This window comes from Megascapheus bottae, chromosome 24 (genome assembly GCF_031878675.1).
Source record: "Megascapheus bottae isolate mThoBot1 chromosome 24, mThoBot2.hap1, whole genome shotgun sequence".
NCBI classification, from domain to species: Eukaryota; Metazoa; Chordata; class Mammalia; order Rodentia; family Geomyidae; genus Megascapheus; species Megascapheus bottae.
The window spans coordinates 27,712,786-27,722,043 of NC_143532.1; positions in this window are offsets into that span (position 1 = coordinate 27,712,786).

A 9,258-nucleotide genomic window follows, 5' to 3' on the forward strand; every position below is an offset into this window, starting at 1 on the left:
TCTTCTGTTCTGGAGGACAACTTCAGCTAGGGACCTCAGTGAGTTCTCTGGGAGTCTGAAAGTCCAGGATCCTCACACGCTGTCTTCACCTAGGAGTGATGAACCCAGTAGCTTGTTCCTTTGATCATGGACCCTAACATCCATGACTGGCAAAAAAAAAAAAAAAAAAAAAAATCCAGTACCTAGCACAACCTCCAATCCCCTGGGAAGATCTGTGCCCCTCACTGATCCTCAATAAACAGTCCTCACTGTTGAGGATCAAGTCCAGCCTATTCCTTTTCCATTCTCTTCCATTTCCCTTACACTAACTACTCAGGAGGCTGAGATCTGAGGATCACAATTCAAAGCCAGACTGGGCAGGAAAGCCTGTAAAACCATTATCCCCAATTAAATCACAGAAAAAGCTGGAAGTGGTGTCGTGGCTCAAGGAGGGCTAGTCTGCAGGGGCAAAGCTAAGCAAAGGTGGGAAGGCTTGAGATCGAGTCTAGGTATGGGGGAGTGGGGAGGAGGAAAAAAATGAGTACCTGGGAGCTATTAAGTACAGGCCTTTAGAACACTGCACCAAGATCTCTCCCTCTATAAGGGGACTTTTAGGTCAGAAAAAGAACTGATGATCCTCGTATAGGAGGATCACTGGTCTCTCGGGAGGAACTCCAACCTTTCCACTTCAGAAACCTCCAACCTCCCCTCCTATACTTTTTAGACATTCCCATTCCCATTAGACTAGGGCCTCCTACTCACACATTCTGGCAACTATATTGCTGCACTGAGAGGTAGTGAGGCCAGGGGCTCCACTCAGTGGCTCATGTCCGATAATGTAGGTAAATTTAGAAGACTGAGACAGATTTGCAACTGGATCCCAAACCTCACAGTAACCTTTGATTACTTTTTCCTGGAGGAAAAATTCAGGAAATTTTATCCTTACAAATTGCCTCATCTCTATAGATGAAGAATCCTCACAGCTGAATGAAAGAAGAGAAGCAGATAAAGTATTTGCTAGGGACCTGCTATTTTATCCTTCAATCCAGCACAAGACATTAGGCAAAAGCTTAAAAAAAGATTCAACTGGATCTGAGGACTATTAAAATTCCTGAATGCTGCTTTTATGGTGTGTAACAATTGAGATCTGGAGGAGGAGAGAAGGCAGGATAAAGAAGAAAAACAAACCAGAGTTCTGACAGTTTTGATTAGGGATGTGCTTAGAAGACCTGACATCCAGGGAAAAGGGTGGCAAGCCAGGAAAGTCTCCCTACCACAAAGATAAAAAAAAAATCCAAGGCCTCTCACAAAGGACTCCTTTTGGTAGCACCTGTCAGTCCCTGTTCCTCTTGAAATCAGAAGAGGAAGCATGGCATTGGAGACCTGACAGCTCCAGCTCCCAGTGAGAAAGGCAGCCAGCCAATACCCTAGCCACAGCACCTTCCGATTTGAACTGAGTAGGCCAAGGACACTGTTTACAGCTCCCAAAAAGGTGAATACCTCCTCCGTGTGGCTGAGCTTTTAAAGGTAAACACCACACACAGGTGATCATAACTAAACACAGGTGGTCGTCATTGTATGACGTCACCTTAGGATGCCCACAGTCAATAACAAACGAGAATTTGGCAGCTAAGCTTGCCAGGTTATTACAGAGAAAGTGATCAAAGTAGTAACATTCTTTTTAAATTTTAGAGCTCCATGTTAATGGTTCATGCTTATAATTTTAATTAACCAAAAGGCTGATATCTGAGGATTCTGGTTCAAAGCCAGCCCAGGTAGACAAATTCAAGACATACATCTCCAATTACCAGCAAAAAGCTAGAAGTGGTGCTATAGCTCAAGGGGTAGAGTGCCAGCCTTGAGCAGAAAATCTTACAAAATGTAATAACCTGGCAGGCTTAGCTACTAATTTTTTTTTTTGTAAAAATGCTTAACCTGCTTGACCACCAGCATGTGGTTTCATCCTTGTGGTTATTGACTATGGGCATTATAAGGTGACATCATATGGTGACTTCCATCTGTGTGTGGTGTTTACCTTTAAAAGCTCAGCCCCACTGAAGCTCCGGGCTGCTCTTTATCAGCCTGAACATGGAGAATAGTCACTGTGCTGCTATTAAACTGACTCCTAGCTCAGTTCACTGAGTGCTGGTGACTATTGCTGCGGGGATGTGGGGTTCCCCCAAAATGGCTGGGATAGTACACTGCCTTTCTGCCTAGATACCTCAAGTATCAGAAAAGGTAGAAAGAGCCAACTCAACCTTAAAGAGAACTTTAGCTAAATTGTGCCAAGAAAAAAAAAAACTTCCTTGCCACCATCTGGATAAGAAATACTCCCAGACACAAACTTCAACTCAGCCTTTATGAAATGCTGTTTGGCAAGCTCTTCTGCTCTAATGGCTTGCCTTTTTGAATTCTGGAGGTCGAAAGTTTAGAAAAGAGTGCAACCAGAAGAAATTCCTTCTGGGTATCTAATCTCTTTGGATCTCACATTGGGGCTATTCTGTGGTTACTCAGCCTACCTTACCCTGCAATAGGAAGGGATGAGGTGTCTTAGCCTACTTCTCTTTGATGTGGACTTTGTTAATCAAAACACCTGATGCCCAGATCTATACAAAGACAATTCCCAAACAGGATAGGCCTTATGCCAGTGCCCTCAGTGACTGGGACATAGGGCTGGCCAGAGTAACCATGGGAGGTGCCACATAAACATTAGTACAGCTTGACAAGGCTCTCAAGGAACTATACAATGGGCCTCCATACACTCACCCAAGTAAGTTTGTTGGCAGGCTTGACTTTACAAAATAGACGGGCCTTAGATTAACAGGCATATGTGTCTACCAGAAGGATGAATATTGCCTTTATAGTAATACCTCAAGAAAGGGTCTGATCCAGGAGACAAAGTTAACAGTATATGGCGTGTGAATGGTGGGTTCTTTTATAGATCAGCTCCTAAAATGACTGCGGCCACTTCCCATATCTGTTGCAATTTCTTAGTGATTTCATCATAACAATTTCATCAATAAGGAGTATACCAGGTCATACTCACAAGGATCAACTCTTCCTCCGACAGGGACTTCAGTCTGTGCCAGAAGTGCTGAAGTATTCCTAAATGACATCAGTTATTCAGGACAATAGTTCAGGCATCCGATTCCTGAGCACTCCTGGTTGTCAGAGATGGCATAGGATGAGAGATTGGATCCTCAATAGGTGAGGCCTACAGCCCCATCTTGGTGGAGTATCTACAAAGAAAGAGTACTCTTGAACTCAAAATTTTAGGGATCTTGTCTCTAAGGGAAAGTTGAAGCCAGTTAGCTACAGGGAAAAAAAAATGTGGAAACCAAATGTGGAAACCTCACCCTAGCCTAGCATTCACCCATTCCCTGCCCCATACTTCCCATAGCCCCTTTTCATGACCTCCGTAGGGGAAGAAAAATTACAGGCTAGTTCTAACAACCAGACTGAAGTACCTATATGGTACAATCATATGCATTCTTAGTCTAACCTTTGCACAACAAACTCCTACTTAAAGTTCCATGCATAAATGTTCAGCACCTACATATACTTAAAACTACAGGATGGCAACCTTGCACATGAGCAGATCCCTTCCCAAAATCTGCCAAGCCATGATTCTTAGTTCTGTAATAACCTGGCAAGCCTCGCTGCCTAATTGTTTTTGTGAAAATGCTTAGCCTGCCACGTGCCCGTGGCTCACGGCTGCAATCCTAGCTACTCAGGAGGCTGAGATCTGAGGATCTTGGTTCAAAGCCAGCCCAGGCACTAAAGTCCAAATTGATGAGATTCTTATCTCCCATTAACTATTAGAAAACTGGAAGTGGCGCTGTGGCTCAAGGGGTAGGGCAGTAGCCTTGAGCTGAAGAACTGAGGGACAACACCCAGACCTAGAGTTCGAGTCCCATGACTGACAAAAAGAATAAATTTTAGGATATTTATAGCCTAGTTTCAGAGAAGACTAAATCATTTACAGGAGTGTAAAAAGGTATATACTTAGTTGCTCTCTATCTCTCTCTCTCCTTCTCTCTCCCTGTCTCTAAATCTCTTCAAAGCAAATCATTGCCCCTGTAACAAGCAAATATTTGCGGAGGTGAGCTGATAGTCAGGATATATGTATCATGACATAAAGTGGGTTGATGATAAAGTTGCAATGACAGACAGCCACATTCAATATTTATGTAATTTAATATTTGGAAGTGAACAAAGATAGTTCACAGAAGTGGTATTTACCACTCAGTATCGCACTGGTAATATTTTAAACAAGCAGGCATATTTGGGTCTGCAGCCACCAACTCAACTAAATCTAGGCAATACTGAAAAATGAAAAAGATAGAGAACAGGGCAAAGGAGAAGGAGAAGCTGGATAAGCTTAATGAGCAAATAAAACTTCATACAAAGTAGGTTTGTTCCACCTTCCTCATCTTGCAGGACTATATGGGCTCCTGAACTTTTACTTTTACCATAGAGATTACTTGGGAATTATTTCAACAGCAGGGGCTAACAGAAAAAGAATTCTTAGCATTAGGGCCGGGAGTTTGGCCTAGTGGTTAAAGTGCTTGCCTAGCATGCATGAAGACCTGGGTTCGATTCCTTGGTACCACATACATAGAAAAAAGCCGGAAGTGGTGCTGAGGCTCAAGTGGTAGAGCTCTAGCCTTGAGAAAGTCCAAAGACAGTGCTCAGGCCCTGAGCTCAAGCCCAGGACTGGCAAAAAAAAAAAAAAAAAAGAATTCTTAGCATTAAACCCAGTGACTTTACTGAGTTCCCTAAAATACAGATGAAAATATTAAGCAATGATTTTAAATGATATTTCCAAATGGTTTACTCATCGAGTTCCCCAAAGTTTTTTCTTCATAAAGCCATAGAACTTTTCATCCTGGGAAGCTTACAAAATAGTTTGGGGACTTAATAACTTAGGAGAAAAAAATCAATTGTGCAATACCATAAATCTTTGTTTTGTAATTCTCAATTCTTCGAGTTTTCTTACTCTATTAATTCTCTAGATACTCTGTTATATTCCAAAGCTCCCATAACCTGATCCCCTCAGGTTTCATTTACTAGAATGATTTATAGAACTTAAGAAAGCTCTGTATTCACTGTTACAGTTTTATGTAAAGGACCATGTGTGTGGTTTCTTCCTTGTAGTTATTGACTATGGGCTTAGAAAGGTGATATCCTAGAGTCATTACCACCTGTGTGTGGTATTTTTTTTTTACTTTTTTTTTTTTTTTTGCCAGACCTGGGGCTTGAACTCAAGGTCTGAGCACTGTCCTTGGGCTTTCTCAAGGCTAGAGCTCTACCACTTGAGCCACAGCACCATTTCTGACTTTTGTATGTATGTGGTACAGAGGAATTAAACCTGGGTCTTCGTGCGTGCTAGGCAAGCACTTTACCACTTACCACCTGGCTCTGGTGTTTATTTTTAAAAACTCAGCCCCACTAAAGGTCGGGGCTGTCCTCTATCAGCCCAAAGGTGGAGAGTATCCGCTATGCTGCTGTTAAACTTACTCCTAGCTCAGTTCATTGAGTGCTGGTGACTCTATTGCTGGGGTGGGGGGGGGTGGGTTCAGTGTCCTCTCATAATGTCTGGGATATTACATATGGAGGCCCCAGTGCGATCAAGGCCTCAGGTCTTGATTTTGGATGACCTCAACCTTTCAAAAGGAGGTGGCCACTGAGAGACATTCCTCTCATCCCTGGAGAAGGATGGTACCTTTTTCCTGGCTGGATACTTCCTGTGGTCAAAGTTAAGAGTCTAAAATACTCTGGAGGTGAATGTTTTTGTATACTGACAGATGAATGTTTTTTGTTTTGTGTACTGATTGCAGACTGTTGAATATCTAGTGTCCTTGCACCGGTTGAAACAGACTGGTGGGCATCTTGTGTTCTGTGTACTGGCTGAAACAGGACGGTGTGTGCCAGCCTTGGACGGGTTCAGGTGGTGGTGAGGTGTTGCCCTATCTGATATGGACCAAATGAATCAGGTTGGCACCAACTGAAATACATCGGTGAGTGTTTTATGTTCTGTGTACAACATGAACCTGAATTGAACCTGAACTGAACCAGCACTGAACTAGGACAGGTAAGTGCTGATTTGGGGTGGGTCTGAGTCCCACCTGAAGCTTGTCTATGTGACTACTTGTTGATTCCTTATCTGCACAGCTGTTTCCATTTACCAACAGGACAACATAGGCCAACTGACAATCTATACCCCTGGTGGAATTAATGCTTGAATGTTTTTCTGATTTCAGTAACAGAGCCAGTGCTCATGGACCATCTCTAGGCTCTCTGGTGTAATAACCTGGTAGGCTTAGTTGCCAAATTGTTTTTGTAAGCAATGCTTAACCTGCTTGACTGCCTGTAAGTGGTTACGGACCACCTGCGTGTGGTTTTATCCTTGTGATTATTGACTATGGGTATTGTAAGGTGATGTCATAAGGTAACTACCACCTGTGTGTGATGTTTGCCTTTAAAAGCTCAGACCCACTGAAGCTCAGGACTGCTCTCTCAGTCTGAAGGTGGAGGGTAGGTCTAGGCCTCTTTAGAATACATTTTACTTTTTTGTTTTTTTCCCTTTCTCTTCAGGTTTGTTTCAAATGATCTATCTTCAAATCTGGTGATTGTTCTATATGTTTCAATCTACTATGAAACTCTTCTAGCAAGATTGACATCGGTTATTTTAGGTTTCAGCTTTAGAATATGTTTGCTTTTTGTTTTGGTTTTTATTATTTGTCAGTCATGGGGCTTGGACTCTTGGCCTGGGCGCTGTCCCTGAGCTCTTCAGCTCAAGACTACTGATATAGGTTGTTTTTGTTTGCTTGTTTTTGCTAGTCCTGGGGACTGAACTCTAGGTCTGAGCACCATCCTTGGGCTTTCCTCAAAGTTAGTGCTCTACACGTGAGTCACAGCACCACTTCTGGCTTTTCTATGTATGTGGTACTGAGGAATTGAACCTGGTCTTTGTACGTGCTAGGCAAGTCCTCTAGTCACAGTGCCACTTCTGGTTTTCTGGGGGTTAATTGTAGATGAGTCTCACAAACTCTTGTGCCTGGACTGGCTTTGAACCTCAATCCTCACATCCTCAGCCTCCTGAGTAGCTAGGATTACAGGTATGAGCCATTGGACCCGACTTTGTTTTGGTTTATGATGTTGGGAACTGAACCAAAGGTATCAAGCAAATGCTTTTACCACTGAGCCACACACACAGTCCCCACTTTAAAATTTTTCTTTTGCTCCTTTGTTGGCAGTACTCAAGATTGAACTCGGGGCCTTTCACTTACACAGCAGATGTTCTATACCTCTATACCTTTAGCTCCTTTTTGCATTGATTCTCTTTCATTTTTTTGTTTTTCTTGCCAGTCCTGGGCCTTGAACTCAGGGCCTGAGCACTGTCTTTGGACTTTCTCAAGGCTAGCGCTCTGCCACTGGAGCCATAGCACCATTTCCAGCCCTTTTCCATATATGTGGTACCAAGGAATTGAACCTGGGTCTTCGTGCATACTAGGCAAGCACTCTTACCACTAGGCCAAACTACAGGCCTTCTTTTTTTTTTTTTTTTTTGGTTGGTCATGGGGCTTGAACTCTGGGCCTGGGTGCTGTCACTGAGCTCAAGGATACCACCCTACCAGTGGGCCACAGTGTCACTTCCAGTTTTCTGGTGGTTATTTGGAGATGAGCCTCATGGACTTTTTGTGTCCAGGCTAACTTTGAACTGTGGTCCTCAGATCTCAGCCTCCTGAGTAGGATTACAGGTGTGAGCCACTGGCACCTGGCTCACACTGGTTATTTTCAAGGTAGTCATTTTTTTTTCTTTTTTTTGGCCAATCCTGAGGCTTGAACTTAGGGCCTGAACACTGTCCTTGAGCTTTTTCAAGACTAGAGCTTTACCACTTGAGCCACAGCAACGTTTCAGGCTTTTGATATGTATATGATACCAAAGAATCGAATCTGGGTCTTCACACATGCTAGGCAAGCACTCTACCACTAGGCCAAACTCCCAGCCCCAAGGTAAAGTCTCTCTAAATGCCAGGCCAGTCTGAGCTTCCCCATGTCACTCCAGATAACTGCCCAGCCATGTGCTTTCCCTGTAGCTGGGACCACAGACCTTAATCCTAAAATCTCAGCCTCCTGAGAAGCTAGGATTATAGCCATGAGCTACCACTCCCAGCTGGAATCAATTTTTTAATGCTGATCCTGGGGCTTGACTTCTCCTGAATACTGACCCTGAGCTTTTTTCTTCAAGCCTAGTACTCACCACCTGAGCCACAGCTTTACTTTCAGCTTTTTGAGTGCTCTGTAACTACCATTCGAGACATGAGATGTCACTGCAGAAACCATTTATATGTTCTCTCTCATTAGGAACCACTGCTACCTCAAAGTAACCACAATTATGAGAAAGATTTCCTGAATTTTATATGTTGAAGATAAATGTGTTGTTTCTATGGTCTTAATATTAAGTTCGGATGGAAAATCATGGCTCACATTTTCTTTCATTGGCTATTTAATTTGTTCCATGAATATTTTGCCTATCTGACAAAAAGTCCAGTCATGTTCCTTTACTTTAAAGGTCATGGTGGCTCATGTCTGTAATCCTAGCTACTCAGGGGGCTGAGATCTGAGAATTGAGGTTCAAAGCCAGGGAGGGGAGGAAGTCCATGAGACTTATTTCCAATTAACCACCAAAAGAGCCAGAAGTGGATCTGGGGCTCAGTGGTAGAGCACTGGTGTCGAGTTAAAAAAAAATTCAGGAATATCATCCAAATCCTGAGGTCAAGCCCCAGAACGGGTACAGAAGTAAACATCAGGGCAATGGTAGTCACTGGAAACTATGTTGAAAATGAACTATAAAACTTATGGGTGGGCCAAGACATGTGAAAGGGTATCAATGTATGTGAATTAATGCACCTTCTATCTGGCAAATATCATGTAACCCTTTTACTAATTACAATAAAAAATGCAAAAAAAAAACTTATGGGTGGGGTTCAGAGCAGACTCATTCCTGTATTCCTAGCTAATCTGGAGGATGAGATAGGATCACGGTTCAAAGCCAGCCCCAGCATCAAAGATTACGGGCATGAGCCACTGCACACACCCGGCTGTAGTTTCAGATCTTTTAAAAAAGTTTTTTTGTGGGTCAGGGGGCTTGAACTCTGGGCCTGGGCACTGTCCCTGAGCTCTTCAGGTCAAGGCTACCTCCCTAACCCTGGGCCTGGCCATTGTCCCTGAGCTCTTCAGCTAAAGGCTACCACCCTACCCTTGGGCCAAGCC